The following is a 16,881-nucleotide window of genomic DNA, read 5'->3' as shown; positions in this document are numbered from 1 at the left end:
TGTTTTCTGTGTTTGAAATAATAAAGGTTCGAGTTCCTCACTTCTGAGTGAATACATGATAGGTTCTTTTGTCGCTCATTCATATACTAACTTACTTTCTCTCAGCCAGTCACTGTTTCAGGCTCTGGATTGTCGGGACAGAGCCATTAACAAAATGGTAAAAATCTTTGCTTTCCTACAGCTTACCTTCTAGTAGGAGAGACAGATCACAAATAAATAAATACATAAATTACTAAAATTTCAAATATTGGTTAAGTTTTATATAGAAAAGTGGTAAGTATTATAAGTGGTAAGTATTATAAAGAGAAACAGAGTAAGAGAATGGGAGTGATAAAAGAGAAGGACTATTGCAGGGAGGGCGGTCAAGGAAGGCATTTCAATGGAAATAATGTATTGGCAGAAACCTGGGAGACACAACTTTGGAAACTATTTGAAGATCTGAGAAAAAGCCTCTAGGAGAAAGAACAAGTACAAAGATCCCTGGTCAGGAATGCACTTGATGCCTTTGAAAAGCAAGAAGATTAAGATGATGAACCTAGTGTCCAAGGAAGGAAAAGCAGGAGACAGGGTCAAAGAACTAGGCAGGGGTCAACTCAGGGAAGTCCCTGTAGGCTGTGCTGAGGAGTTTGGGTTTCTTCCAAGTACGACAGCAAGAACTGATCAGTGTTGAACAGGATTCTGATGTGGTTTATATATAGTTTAAAAAAGAGCACCTAGTTTCTTCAGGGCAAGGACTGAAGAAGTGAGACAAGGTTGTTGCTGGACTATAGACAAATAATGAAATGGCACACATTGTGGTACTTAGGGTACTAACAGTCTAGGTGGTAAGATACAGTGCATTGTTGTGCTGCTTAGAAATCCCAGTGTGTGTTTCCCCATCAGAGGGAGGAAGATAAATTTGTTTGGTGATGCTGGTTATGTCCAAAGAAATGGACTTAAATGATATGGATGGAAAGAAACCATCATATTTCAAGGTTAATCACTGACCTACTTTTAGACAGTTACAAAACTCACAATTATTTGAGCATAGTCTTTCCATCAGGTACTAAGAAGGGAAAAAAAAAGTCCAAGGAGGAATATTTTGAACGGTGGTCATTTATTTCTGTTGTCTGAGGAAAAGGAAGTAGACACATTATATAAATAGATAAGCAGAGATTAAGCTCCTAGATAGATCATTAAAAAAAGAAAAAGAAAAAAGAGAAGCTTGCAATCACTGCCCTAGACTATGTATTTACTATCCCCTAAACAGCATCCATGTGCAATAATAATGGTATCAAAGTGATGGCTACATTTCTGAGTGTCAGTTACTAGACATTCTGTTAGGTGATTTGCTTTATCTCAATGACTCCTCTCCTCACTCTGTGATGTGGAGATTATTGTTACCCACGTTTCTAAAGTTGAGGACATTCAAGCACAGAATGTTTAAGTAAGCTGCCTACCTAAGAGTCACAGAGCCAGTAACTGGTAGAGTTGGGGATCAAGCCTAGATATGTTTGCTCTTCACCACTGTGTACTGCTATTGGTTAATTTAGTAAACTACTTTCTCTTGAAAAGGTAAAAATAAGCAGCTGATGAAGACTTTGCCTGTTCCACCGGTTCTTCTGAAATACAGACAGCATCTGTGTGGTAGCAAATTACAGCAGGGAGACAGCTTCCAGAACAAACACCTCCCGCTGCAGGACGTGTACTGACCATTTTCAAGTCAGCGAGTCAATACAACCACCAAGGACGTGAATACACCAAGTGGCAGCATAATTAATCCTTTGTACACAATCAATGAGGAATAGTAATGTTTCTTGGGAAATGGAATATAGTAGAATGAGCCTGAATTTTCCCTGAGCACAGAGGTCGAGTCACCATTCAATGAATCCTCCCTGGAGGAGACTGTAACAAATACACGAAACCTCTCAAGGACAGCCAGGGTTGTAAATTGTGGGCTATAAAAATAATAATATAAATATTGTGCCAACATTTATAATTTATTTGCTGGACTCACAGGTGAGAAATAGGGGTTAGCTGGCAGGTCTAATTTGAACTAGTGTTGGCAAACCCATGCTGCACGCTAAATCATTGCCTGTGTTTCCTTTAGCTTAAAAATATATAATAAAGCTCAAACAAAGCTACTTCTTTCGGACAAATGAAGCTGTCCGATTTTTGCACAGATTTTTGCAATGTTACGTTATAAAGTTGCTGGAGTGCTAGTACATTGACAGTTTTTCTTCACTTGGAGTGGATACTTTATGCAGTTAGAACATTAGGCGAAGGCATAAAAGCAAGAGAGAATTATTTTTAGAAACACACAAAATTGTATTGCTTGCTTTAATCTGGCTGAAACTTACACTGGAAACTCAAAATCAGTAACTAAAGAAGGACATTATTGTGACAAGAAGGGGTCATTAAAAGAACACAGAATTGAATAATTCAATAAGTTTTTATTCAATAAATGGAATAGTTTATATTAAAAAAAAAATAAAGAACATAGATCTCCCATCCAAGTACTAACCAGGCCCGACCCTGCTTAGCTTCCGAGATCAGACGAGATCGGGCGCGTTCAGGGTGGTAAGAACATAGATCTCAAAAGATCTTTCAGCTGATTTCAGCTGTGTCTTAAACTAATAATCTTGGGCAAGTCACAGAATCCCCAAGGGCCTATAGAAAGCTTAAGCAGTGCTTGCTACTTCAGACTCATGAATAAAAAGTAAGATATGTCTAAGAGAAGGGCAGTATTGCTTTGTGTTCAATGATGCCCTCCAGTTCCCAGCTGGGCAGCATTGGTAAGCTTTTCAGTCTCTATGGACCTGAGTTACCCCATCTTGTCAATGAGGGCAATAAAACTCACCTTTGAGAGTTTTTTAAGGATTAATGAAAATGTTGTGATGCATGTTAATTTCTAAGTACTCTGCCTTAGAGAAAGCAAGAACTTAATCATTGTTAGCATTGTACATTTTCTGTAGATCATAAAAGGTAATATACCTTCAGTAAACATTTATTGAACAAAGGAATAAGTATGGTCAGAAGTTCCTTCTGTTTAGAAGTAGTTTGCTATAGTTTGTAAGTATGTACAAACTGATGGTACAATGAGTAAGGCACAAAAAGACAAATCTGCTATTTCTCTCTGATGATATTAGGCTAGTGTACACAGAAATGTTTGAGGACTACCTTATCAAATGCACACGCTTTTGTGAATCGTAACGTATGTGCCAAAACCAGACTCCACAAGCAAAGAGACAGAGCACTGGAAGGATAAGGGCTATTTGGAGACCTCCCAGAGTTAACGGATGATGAGATGAAAGGATGTGCTAGGGAATGGAGAGGGAGATGGGGGCAGCAGAAAAGGTAAGAAATGAAGTTTAACACTCATCTTTAAGTAATAAAACTTCCTGGAACACGGTGTTAAATAAATTAGAATTTATTTATTAATTTTTTAAGTTTGGAGGAAGAGTTCATTAAGTTTGAATGTAAAATAAAAAGTCACCAAGAAAACATTCTTCGCTTTGACTATCAATAATCATGTGTTTACTGTTTCAGTCCTAGACCAATTTAGTCTCTTATCTCATACAAAGCTCATGAAAGGCAGACCATCTTGTCCTGATAAAATGATCACAGAAGGCCTTTTGGGGAATATTAATCTGACAGAGATGGGTCAGGTGGAGTGAACAGCTTGGAAGGAAAAGGGGAGACCCTTAAGGAAACAACTTCATTAGCCCAGTGGTTAAGTGGCAAAGTCCCCCTCAGCAAGCATGATGACCTTACTGGAAATAAAATGAAACAGATGGTGTAGGGGGTGGGCTGGGGCAGCTAAATATTGCATGCATCTAGCAGGAACATGCGTCCTCATTTTCTTTCATGATTAATTGAAAGGCATGTGATAACTTGAAATATGGATGGTGAATTGCAACCATCTCTGATATGATTATAGCTGTGTTATTACTGGTAGAGGGTGGTAACATTGCTGAATATCTAAAAGAAAGTCTTCAAAGTTGAAAATCTAAAAACTGTCTTATAGTTTTAATATACCAGGAGTCTTTCAATAATTAAATAACATCATATGTCTTCTATCTGGGGGTAAAAAATTGGTCCTGAGTATTCTCAGAGCACAAATGGTAATATTAGAAAATTAGTTCCATAGAAATAATCTCTTTTTGTCATATTTTGAAATAAAAATTAATCTCTAAAACAGTTAAGAGGCTACAAAAGACAGGGTCTTCCCTTTTTAAATGAATGTAAATTATGTATATATTTCAGCTTTGGGACATATATTTTAGGCCACGTGTGTCTCAGATCCTCTCCACTTTTTGAGTAGAGAATCCTGCTGGCAAGTGAACAATAGAATGTTAGAGAAGGTTATAAGAGTTTAAACATCAGTTTGTCTGCATTTATCCAACTCTGTAATCTCTACTGGGATATATTAGATTTGTTTGTATTTTTTAAATCTCATTACAACTTTTTGAAAACAGGAAATTGCTTCTACTATGAAAGATCAATGTGCTCTTGACTCCAGCATTTTCAACAATGGCTTATCTGTGCTGATGTGGTAATGGAGATCTGGAGGATATGAGAATGAGTTTGGGTTCTCTAAGAGGCTTTGAAAAAAAAAAGTCACTCAGCAGAAAAACCACAGCAGAAAAAAACAACAATTATGAATTCTTAAACTTAATGATGCTTATCCAATTAGATTAGATCAACTGCCCAAAGAAGCAAACTCTCAGATTCATATGTAATTTGTTGTAAAATTATTTTTTTGAGGGGGAGGGGGAAAGGAAGAGGGTTTATGAGATCAAGATGAACAGGTTTAATTTAGAGAAAACTGTATTATATCATGCCCTATAATTAGAAATGAAAAAAAGTCTTCGAGATTTGTCCGAAAAAATAAGCCAAACCATTTCAAAATGGAAATGATCCCAGAAATGTAAACCTAGGATTTTTTCATTTTGTTTCATCTTGGTCAGAAATAGCATGGGATCAATTCGATGAACTTTTGCTTCTCATTAGAGCCAGTTAACCTGCTCACAAAATAAACACCATGATATGATATGGCCAAGTTTGCTATAGATTTGTGTCTTCTGCCTAAACCATTCATTGTTGACTTCTGATCCAATCCTACTGCCCAGATTACTATTCTTAAAACTTTTTCTCCCTTTCTAAAAAATTTCATCGATTTCTAGGATTTAGTGCCACACCTTCAAGCTTGATTTCTAGCCATCTACTGAATTCTACCTAGAAGTTCCATAAGGAACTCAAACTTCATATACTTAAAACTGGACAAAGCATTTACCTATCCCCTAATAAAAGTTCTCTTATTTTTAAGCATGATTTCTAGTGCAACTTATCATCAAGCCTAAATTTATTGGAACTCTCCACTCTAATTATTCACCTACAAATGATGCCCTATGAATTTCCTTCAGGAAATTTTCCCCAAGTTGGGGCAACCCCCTCCTATTTAGGCTTTCATTGACTTTCAGAGGAATTCTCAATGCTTAATTGCTTCTTTCTGCTATCAATCCTCTAATTCCATGACAAAGTAGTCTTGACAAATTCCATAGGTTATCCCATCCTTTACTCCCTGAAATCCTTTGATGATTCACATTGCCAGTAGGATAAAGTATTGAGCCCTTGGCATGACTATGAGGCTCTTAATGAATTGGCAATAATGTTAAATTGCCAAATCTCCCAGTTCCCTCCTTCTTCAGACCTACTTCTCATTTCACAGAAAATATTTTTGGTTTTAGTTTTGTAAATAAACTCTGGATATATCACATTAAGGAACTTATTACCTCAATATACTGAATCTAAATTCTAACTTTTTTTTTCTATCATACAAGGTGCATTAAAGCAGCATTAACAAAATAATAAAGTAAAAAATTTTCACAAATACCCCAAATTCCACTTTTTTTCTAATCTGTTCTTATTCTTATCTATGAACAAAAGTATTTTTAAAAGATAGTTGTAGGGTGCCTGGGTGGCTCAGTTGGTTAAGCGACTGCCTTCAGCTCAGGTCATGATCCTGGAGTCCTGGGATTGAGTCCTGCATCAGGCTCCCTGCTCAGCGGGGAGTCTGCTTCTCCCTCTGACCCTCCCCCATCTCATGCTCTCTCTCTGTCTCATTCTGTCTCTCTCAAATAAATAAAATCTTTAAAAAAATAAAAATTTTTTAAAAATTTAAAAAAATAAAAGATAGTTGTAGTTACAAAATGGGTAAAATTTTATAATTTTGTTCAGCTAATTTTTACTAGATACATATTTTACTCTAGGATTCTTTTTCTGCAGTTAACTTTCTTTGAATTCTCATTCACATCTTGAAGGACCCAGTTCTCTTGCTTATCATTACACACACAATGTGAAGCCTTCCTTGACTTGTGTGGGAATTATAATTGGAAATTTTAATATTCCTTTCTTAGTAAATGATAGGAGACAAAATCAATAAGTATATGAAAGACTTAAACAGCATTATCAACCATTTTGACCGACTGACATCTATGAAACACTCCATTCAACAAGACCAGAATACACATTCTTTTCAAATGTACACAGAATATTCATCAAGGTAGGCCATATTCTAAGCCATAAAACAAGTCTTAAAACATTTAAGAAGAATTGAAATCATACAAAATATGTTCTCTGACTATAATAGAGTGAAATTAGAATGCAACAACAAAACGATTTTGGGAAAATCTCCAAAATATTAGGAAATTAATATTTTTAAGTAACTAAAAATTAATAATTTTTTAAATATTTTATTTATTTATTTGACAGAGAAAGACACAGCGAGAGAGGGAACACAAGCAGGGGCAGTGGGAGAGGGAGAAACAGGCTTCCCGCCGAGCAGGGAGCCCGATGCGGGGCTTGATCCCAGGATGCTGGGATCAGGGCCCCAGCCGAAGGCAGACGTTTAACGACTGAGCCACCCAGGCGCCCCTAAAAATTAATAATTTTTAAGTAACTAATATATCAAAGCAGAAATCAAAAGGAAAATCAGAAAATATTTTGAAATGAACAAAAATTAAAACATAAAATATCAGAATTTGTAGAGTGCAGTAAAAGCAGTGCACAGAGAGAAATGCATAGCCGTAAACATTTATACAGATCTTCCTTGACTTACGATGGGATTACATCCCAATAAACCCATCCTAAACAAAAATATTGTTAAGTCAGAATGCATTTAATATACCTAACCTAGTGAACATCATAGCTTAGCCTAAGCTATCTTAAATGTGCTCAGAACACTTACACTAGCCTGCAGTTGGAAAAAATCATCTAACACAAAGTCCATTTTATAATAAGGTGTCGAATATCTCATGTAACTTATTGAATACTGTACTCATAGTGAAAAACAGAATGGTTATAAGTTTATGAGCTGTGCACCCTCGGGATCACGTGACTGCCTGGAAGCTGCAGCTTACCACCTCTCCCCAGCATCACCAGGGAGTACTGTACCGTATATCACCATGCCAGGAAAAAAAATCAAAATTCAAAATCTGAAATATGGTTTCTACTAAATGTGTACCAATTTCACACCATCATAAAGTGGAAAAATTGGAACTCAGGGACTGCCTGTGCTGAAACACATCAAAGACTTAGTGAATGATTTAAGATTCCAACTTTAAAAACTTAATACAAAAGGGTAAATTAAACGTGGGTAAAAAAGCAAATTAACCCAGGAAGCGGAAGGGAAAAATTAAGTATAACAGCAGAAATCAATAAAAAAAAATACTAAGAGAAAGAGAAAATCAATAAAACCAAAGCCTGGTGCACTGAAAAAACAACAAAATGGACAAATCAATTACCTGACTGATAAGGAAAGAAGTGAAAAGATTTGAAAAGACACAAATTACCAATATTAGGAATGAAAGAGGGACAAATGCCTCAGATATTGAAAGGATAATTAGAGAATATATGAACAACTTTATACCAATGGATATGATAACTTTAGATAAAATGGGACAAATTCTTTGTAAGCACAAACTACAAAAGCGCACTCAAGAAATTGAATTTATAGTTAAAAACCTTCCCACAGGACTGGGAATAATACCAATTTTTCACAAATTCTTTCAGAAACTAGAAGAGAAATTCACTTCTTGGTACTCTACCTGTGCTCAATATGAAAATAAAAACAGACCCTAGAAAGTTCTAAGAACAATTGTTTGGCTCCCATTTAAAACCTGGAGGCCAGCATTACTCTCATAATAAAACCCCAAGACATTACAAGAAAAGAAAAGTGCAAATATGCCTCATAAGCACAGATCTAAAAATATATAACAATATTTTAGCAAATGCATATAGCAATATCAAAAATAATAAGAAATCATAAGCAAGTAAAATTTATTCCAGGAATGAATGCAATTCACCATATCAAAAGAACAAAGAAGAAAATGCTTATGATCATCTCAACAGATGTAGGAAAAGTACGTGTCAAAATTCCATACCCATTCATGATGAAAACTCTCAGTACACTAGAAGTAGAAGGGAATTTCCTCAACCAAATAAGGACATCTAAAAACCAACAGCAGGCTCTATACTAAGATCAGGAAAAGGCAAGAATATCCACAATCACCACTTGTATTCAAATCTGAAATGAAAATGTATGTCCGACAGTGGAATAACGCTCAGGGGAAAAAAAAAAAGAACAAATTGCTGACACATGCAACAGCATGAATAAACCTCAAAAGCATTAATTTTAAAAATCCAAGAACACAAGCCTACATATATATGATTCTACTTATATATGACATTGTAGAAATGCAAATTCTAAAACTTGAGGGCTAGAAAACAGGTAAGTGGCTGCCAGGGGTAGGGAATTATGGGAGTAATTAATAGAAACAAGCACAAGAGGATTTTTTGTGACAATGAAAATATTCTATATCATGATTGTGGTGGGAGTTATAACACTTTATATAGTTGTTAAAACATATCAAACTGTACAATTAAAATTGGTGAAATTTTGCCTATAAAATATATGTAAAATACGATTTCAAAGGTTAGAAATTTTCTGAGGAAAATTAATTGGATTTATGTATTAACTGATGTTACAGAAGTAATATTATGAAAGTAATGAATAGGAGGTATTTAGCTACTGATTTTGCTTCACTCACGTTAGACAATTTGAGTCTAAAAATATTTGTATTCATGATGTAGATGAAAAGAAATGTACTGGTTTTTATTAGTGAAAACATTTTTACTCTTAACATATTCATTTAATGAATATTATTTGTTAAAATGTTGCAGCTCCCCAATTTGCCAAGAAGCTCAGCTAAAAGAATTCCTAAACTGTAATATCATTCTATTATCTTCTATCATATAAACTTCAGCTGTGCAGATACGTTATTTTCTTGTATGGACAAGTAGTGTAAAACAGTAACCTCTGAGAGACTGTGTTTCATACTGTTTCTGATGAGGTACTAGGTACTCCCCAGACTGTGGTGAAATATTTTATTGGTAGTTACAACCAGTGCAATAGATCCTAACTTATCTTTCATTCTGACCTTAAATATAAATGAAAAACAATAAATTTATTTCAAGGTTATGCTGAGAATAAGCAAGGCCAATTGAAACAGAGGCTTTAAGCCTCCACCAATTTATATTCCGAACTAAGCTAAAGAAAGAAAAGAGTAAGAATTATCCTTTCTGCTGCTGAATTACATTTAATATTGGAGACTATGATTACAATTTAAAATTTATTTGGGGGAAATGAAAAAAAAGAACAGCATTCTAATATAAATAAAGGGCAATTTGTCATCAACTAATCCTATAAAGTAGCAAATTATGGATATGGGACTGCCTTTTCATAAGCACTAGCTAACATTTCACTTAAAGGTGAGTCATTTCTTTTATTGAAAAGCATTCTGACATCTTTCCTATGGCAGTAATATTGAAAAGGAAGGCATGTAACTTTTCCATATACTCTTCTAAAGATCACGGATATTAGGGTAAAACTGTAAAACTTATAGTTACAAACTTGAAATAATCCAACTCGGAACAAGGCATAGTTTCAGTGAAGGTCAAGTGAATGACACAGATACAGAGCTATAGAATTAACTTGAAGAGCAAATACTTGTAAACAAGTCAAAGTCTTCGCCCATGGGAATTTAGAAAGATTTCTATATAATATACCACCATGTCTATTTTATAGACATGCATGGATAGGAAACTTTCCTTGTTTTTTGCTCCCAGTGAAATTTGAATCTGAAAAATCCACAACTCAAGTGTTCCATTTCATTACTGTGTATTGATTGTTCATGTGTATCCTTCTAAGAAAGCGAATCATGGCTGTTATAAATCCTCTTATTTCAGACTGATACTCTAGTTTAAAAGGCAAGAGTGGTAAAACACAATTAAAATGACTGTTAAAAATCATCTTGAATTTTAATTTCTGTAATCAGGAAAGTAAATTTAAGGTAGCCAAGCAAGAAAGAAGAATTTCTCTGTCTGCCGCCATCTCTAGTTCTTGCACACCAAGCTCTCCCTAAAACACACACAACCATTTGAATGGTGAATAGTCAGATAAAGTGAAGGGGGAAATAGGTTTAGGATTTATTTGAGAGTAAAGACATCTTAGCACAGGTCCCCTTATGCAGAAATGAAAAAGCAAGTAATGAGAGTAGTTGCCAAGATTTTTAGAACATTGCGATTTACTTCCATGTCATCTTTACCTAATTAGCCTTTTTTTCCTTAGGAAATGTGAGCCTTTAAAGTCTTCACTCTGATGCCAGGCAAAGTAAGTCACAAATTATGACAGTTCATGCATCTTCTAAGCCTGCTTTCCTTGGAAATGGAAAATTGGAATACTGATTACCTAACCAGTTTCTAGGGACTCTGCTTTCCCCCTTCTCTAATTGGAAGTTCTGTTAGCTCCTGTTCAATAATTTAACTTGTATAATTTAGCTTTGGAAAATTAGGCTGATCTAACTCTCCATGGTTTTTCAAACTTAAATATACCATTTTATTAAGTATATGTAGCAATATAGAGTGTTGTTGCATGAAAAATAAGTTTTGTTTTTATGTTTTTATGTTTTTTTAACTCAAAAAGTTTTATACATTGTCCAAATAATGTGAAGAAATATTATACATTTAAAACTATGTTTGATAAAAAACACAATTTATTTGCTTCATCTTTTTCATTGTTCCTTCCACCATCCTAGTTCAGTTGTATCATTTCATGCCTAAAATAAATACTTGCATTATTCTCCTTTCTAGTCTTTCTGTACCTGGTTTTTTCCCAAATTTGTCTTTCATACCACCACTACTAGATTAACCTTCTAAAATACTGTTTAATGCCTTCATAAATAATACATTACTTAGAAGGAAACATCAAGTTTTCCAGTAGATCAAGGGTTAATAAAATCTGACTTCAAATTTTCCTTTTCAAAATTTCTTCCATTCTTCTCTGCCTCTAAGAAGAGTCAGTTGTGGGGCACCTGGGTGGCTCAGTCATTAAACGTCTGCCTTCAGCTCAGGTCATGATCCCAGAGTCCTGGGATGGAGCCCCGCATCGCGCCCAGCATCATGCCCAGCATCGGGCTCCCTGCTCAGCAGGAAGCCTGCTTCTCCCTCTCCCACTCCCCCAGCTTGTGTTCCTGCTCTCGCTATCTCTCCCTGTCAAATAAATAAATAAAATCTTAAAAAAAAAAGAAGAGTCAGTTATGATCCCCAAATTGCGCTTTTGCTATTCTGACCCTTGCCCAAGAAATGTTCAACTTGAAGGTTCAGCAGCAGAAAACATTCTTCTGTAACTTTTGTATCATCTCTGACGTCCAAATTTCTGTAACACTGTCACTTACTTAGCATTTATTATTCACTATAGTAAATCTGAATTTAGATACCTGAATATATATTCATGTACATATACAGATATAAATGATAAATTCATACATACATATACACACATGAACATACAATGAACACTTACAAGATTATTGGTCCAGCACTCCTTTTCCAGAAAATTCAGTTCCTATCAGCAATGAGCATTTTATACAGGTGACCCTTTACACAGACCAGAGTTAGTCTAGAGCTCATATCAATGAAAGAAGAGGTAAATTCTGAGGCTCTTCCCTAGGAATTTTTAAACTTCTAAGAGCATTGTGTAAAGCTCTTCCTAATAATTGTATCTTTAAACTATAAACCCAAGACATCCTAGGCATATTTCATGATTATAGTGTGTATTATGGATTACTCAGTATCCTTTATCCATTTCAACCTCCTTCTGAAGTGCCTTCTTATACTACGGAAGCTGACGGGCTAAAACTACCTTTGCAGACTTCCTTTCAGCTAGGGTTCTAGGTAGGCTTTGGACTCTGCCAATCCAGTGTCTTTGGATGAGACATACTTTCAAAACTGAATTTCTGGGGAAAGAGTCATGGTATGAGACATAGGTTTTATTAGCATGGAGTAGAGCAGAGGCAGAGGTTTCTGCCATCAGCAGCTCTACTGGACTAACAGTTATGTTGGAAACTCGCAAGTAAGGACAGAGGCAGCAGTGCTCTTGGTGGTTTAGTTCTACAATGTGCCTTTGGAAGGTATTCCTGGAAATTCAGCCAAGGTTCTATTTTTTCAGCTTCCCTAAGAACCTATGCACTTTTGATAAATGTAATAAATATCTTTCTGTTGTTACTAGCTAGAGAGGTATCATTTCCAACACCGCCCTCTGGACAAAGCCGGTCTGTAGTGAGAGAGGAGAGTAGAGGTAAGAGGCCAAGAGGATACCAATGGCATCTGGGTTCCTGGTTTGCGGCGTATTGGCAGCAAGCAGCACACCTGCATTTTCTCTTGGGTGGGTTGTTCAACTTTTTCCTGGGCTGAATCAGCCAATAAATTATACTTGTTGCTTTTAAATTTGCTTTTGTTTAGTTCCTATCATTTTGACCATGAGAATAATAGCTAATACAATGTGTTTTACTAATCCCATCTAATTCTTTGTCAGAAAGGGACTATGTGTACCTAATGTCTAGTGTGCATATTTAACATATTTCATGACTAAAAAATATTGACTAATATTCCAATTGCTGATAATTTTATAAAGGCCTAAGTCAAAATATTTTATTTCTTTTCTCAGTTGTACATTTTTAAGGATATTATTGATTAACTGTGATTGGGCACAATGAACATTTTATATGACAAATTCTTTTAAAAGTTTTGAACTTTTGAAGAAAATCCTGCTCATTTTATGAACTTTGAGTCCATTTAGCCATACCCAGGATAATCCTAATAATTACACTGATTATTCCATCAGTGGAAATGTCAACAAGGAAAGTTAAGCGCATTTTGCATAGGCCAGCAAAGATTCCACTTCTTTGATGAAGAAAATTAGTCACCCAAAATTGAGAATAGCAGTTAAGTAGATCCACAGAGAACTATAATACCTTAGAGGCCTATTAAATATTTGAAGAAAATTTAACTACTGATTCTTCCACTAACCATTTTAGCACACCCCTCCTTACATTTCCTTAGGGGACACATAAAAATTTCTCCAACTGCAAGCACCTGATGGAAAGAAAGTTTCTGAAAGAGGAAGACTGTTTAACACATAAAAGAATCAGCTAAGACCTTAACCTCATTTAAATGAGCTTGATCTTGCATGAGGCAGAAAAGAGTTTAATCAAAAAATAAATAATCTGATAATCATCAAACGTCTTGACTCACAACCAAGCAATGAATCAGTTCTATTGGAATGACAAGGAGGAGGTTTAGCAGCACTACTTAAATCAAACTCCATTTTTGGGGTGCTTATTTTTACCTTGGTCATAGGATTTAACCTTTAAATGCACGTAAGTGGAAAGCATTTTTCCAGTTTAAATTTAGACATAGAAAAATCAAAGTGAATAAGAGACTGTTTATCTTCTTCAGCATGTGATGGTAGCATTTATAATTTCATATCACAATAGCTATCCCTCGGTTGGTATATCTTTGCCTGGAATAAATCAAATTTGTCATGTCCATTTTGTATTTCGTTTGTCTTGTGCTGTTACTAATGTGCCAGGTTTGAAATCTCAGTGACCCTGTATCTGAGCCATGAATTCCTGTGAAAGACAGAAATATTACTCATCTCTTCACATTCTATTTCCTACTTTTTTTTCTTCTATTTTTTCCTTTTTTTTTTTTTTTTTTTTTACATTATGGAGACTTCATGATGTGAGTAACACCATCAAAAAGGTTTAGCGGTTTTGAATTAGGATCTATCTTATGTGTGAACAGAGATGAGGCTGTCTATCTGGGACAATTTGAGAAATGTTATAAAAGATTCCTTCCCCGTAAGCTTTCATAATATATCTCTCTCCCAGGCCTCATAAATTCTTACCAGCTATGATTTAATCTATGGTATTGTCTTCAAGTCTCCAGGAGTCTTCTTTCGAAAAACAAATACTCCCAGCAGACAATTTTCAAAATAAGAAAAAAAAAAACAAAATCCTAAGCTATTAACATAATTATACGAGCTAATTAATTGGAGATGCTATCACATAGGTTTTCTTGCAAGGTTCTTGGAGAAGGACACAAGGATAATTAGATTTTAACAGGAAAAAGAGAAGTTTAAGACTATAGCAAGAGGCACTACTAGGGGCCTATTAAAGGCCAGGTTCTCCATAGGGACATTGACGGCAAGGATGAAGGAGGAATGAAAAGGACTAGAAAAAAAGAGAGAGAGAGAGAGAGGTCTTTCACTCAAACATTCTTCTGTCAGCCCTACATGCTTATTCTACTTAAGCAGCTTCTGGGAAAATTTTTACCATTAACTATTCTTTCCGGACTCCTGGTCTGACCACCCTTTAAGGCTTTTTTTACTTGAGTGTACTAATGTTTCAGGGTACATTTTAAATTCAAACTTTAGTATTTTTTAAGTGGAAAATATTTAATAGGAGTAAAACTGGACAGAACAGCTTATTTAACTGGGGTTGATATATATATATATACACATATATATACATAAAATTATTAATAGAAATGAAAAGATGGATATATAAATATTTGTATATATATGTATATTAAATATATTTATTAAACATATATGATATATATACAATACATACATACTTGCATAATATATATGGTATTTTTATATACTTGTATAACATATATGTTATGTTATTAAACTTATATATAATATGTATACAATACATATATACTTGTATAACATATATGTTAGAATATATAAATATATATCCAAGTACATATGAAATATAATTCAATAAGTTTTTTTTTTTTTTAAGATTTTATTTATTTATTTGAGAGAGAGAGAATGAGAGACAGACAGCACGAGAGGGAAGAGGGCAGAGGGAGAAGCAGACCCCCCGCCGAGCAGGGAGCCCGATGCGGGACTCGATCCCGGGACTCCAGGATCATGACCTGAGCCGAAGGCAGTCGCTTAACCAACTGAGCCACGCAGGCGCCCTAATTCAATAAGTTTTTTAAAGAAAGGCTGTTAGGTTAAAACCACTGTCCTGATCCAAAAATTATAAATAGAGCATTGATACTGGTGAATGAAAATGAGCTATGGAATTCTATTACTCAGCTTCACAAAGGCCTCTCTAAACATTTCTACTTTATAGACAAACAAATGAAGATAATACCATAGAATAAAAAGTATTCCAAATTTTAAAAAGTTTTACATTTAATAACAGAAAAAATTTAAATTTATTTTTAAGAAACTAGAAGCATACCTAGAAATATAATATATATTTTTCCACAACTTTGTTATATATTTAAAATAAATATTTACAACTATTATTAGTGATTATTTAAAATCTCCATATAGATTTAGTCAAACCACAAAATAACTCTTGTGAGTCATCATACCAAAGAGGTACTGGCTGAGGCTTGTTAATTGAAATACACACATACTGTCCCTTTCCCATAGTAATTGGAATCAGATCTTGTGGGAAACATAAGAATTTTACCCAGTCAGTGGAGCTCTTGTTCAAGAGTGGATTTCATTCCCTGTCAAGTGTATAGGGTCCATCTACTTGCTTTCTCAAGGGATCTGAAATCCATAAGTAGGCCAAGGTACCAGGAAGCAGAGCTACAATGCTCTGTGACAGGGATTTTGCTCACCTTTTCCCACATTCAGGGGACTGCTTTCTTAGAGCTGAGTTGGAAGTGGCTACACAAGAGACTTGGTAGCTTGGTTTTCAGCTTGGTTTTCAGCTCTGTGGTCTCCTGACATGGAGGAAAAACAGTAGCCCTACAATTGCTTTGTGAGAGACAGTAACATTACATCTCTTCCTCCTCGTTTAATTTACAATATTCTGATGGTAAGGACTATACTTTAAAATGATGGTGGCACACACTCTCTCCACTATTGTTCAACATAGTACTAGAAGTCCTAGCAACAGCAATCAGACAACAAAAAGAAATAAAAGGTATTCAAATTGGCAAAGAAGAAGTCAAACTCTCTCTCTTCGCAGATGACATGATACTTTATGTGGAAAATCCAAAAGACTCCACCCTCAAATTACTTGAACTCATACAGCAATTCAGTAATGTGGCAGGATACAAAAATCAATGCGCAGAAATCAGTTGCTTTCTTATACACTAACAATGCAACTGTAGAAAGAGAAATTAGAGAAACGATTCCATTTACAATAGCACCAAAAACCATAAGATACCTCGGAATAAATCTAATCAAAGAGGTAAAGGATCTATACTCTAGGAACTACAGAACACTCATGAAAGAAATTGAAGAAGACACAAAAAGAAGGAAAAACATTCCATGCTCATGGATTGGAAGAATAAACATTGTTAAAATGTCTATGCTACCCAGAGCAATCTACACCTTCAATGTCATCCCAATCAAAATTCCAATGACATTTTTCAAAGTGCTGGAACAAACAATCCTAAAATTTGTATGGAATCAGAAAAGACCCCGAATCGCCAAGGAAATGTTGAAAAAGAAAAAGC

This window comes from Leptonychotes weddellii, chromosome 7, assembly GCF_054177405.1.
Source record: "Leptonychotes weddellii isolate Sample4059 chromosome 7, ASM5417740v2, whole genome shotgun sequence".
NCBI classification, from domain to species: domain Eukaryota; kingdom Metazoa; phylum Chordata; class Mammalia; order Carnivora; family Phocidae; genus Leptonychotes; species Leptonychotes weddellii.
This window is presented reverse-complemented; position numbering follows the sequence as displayed.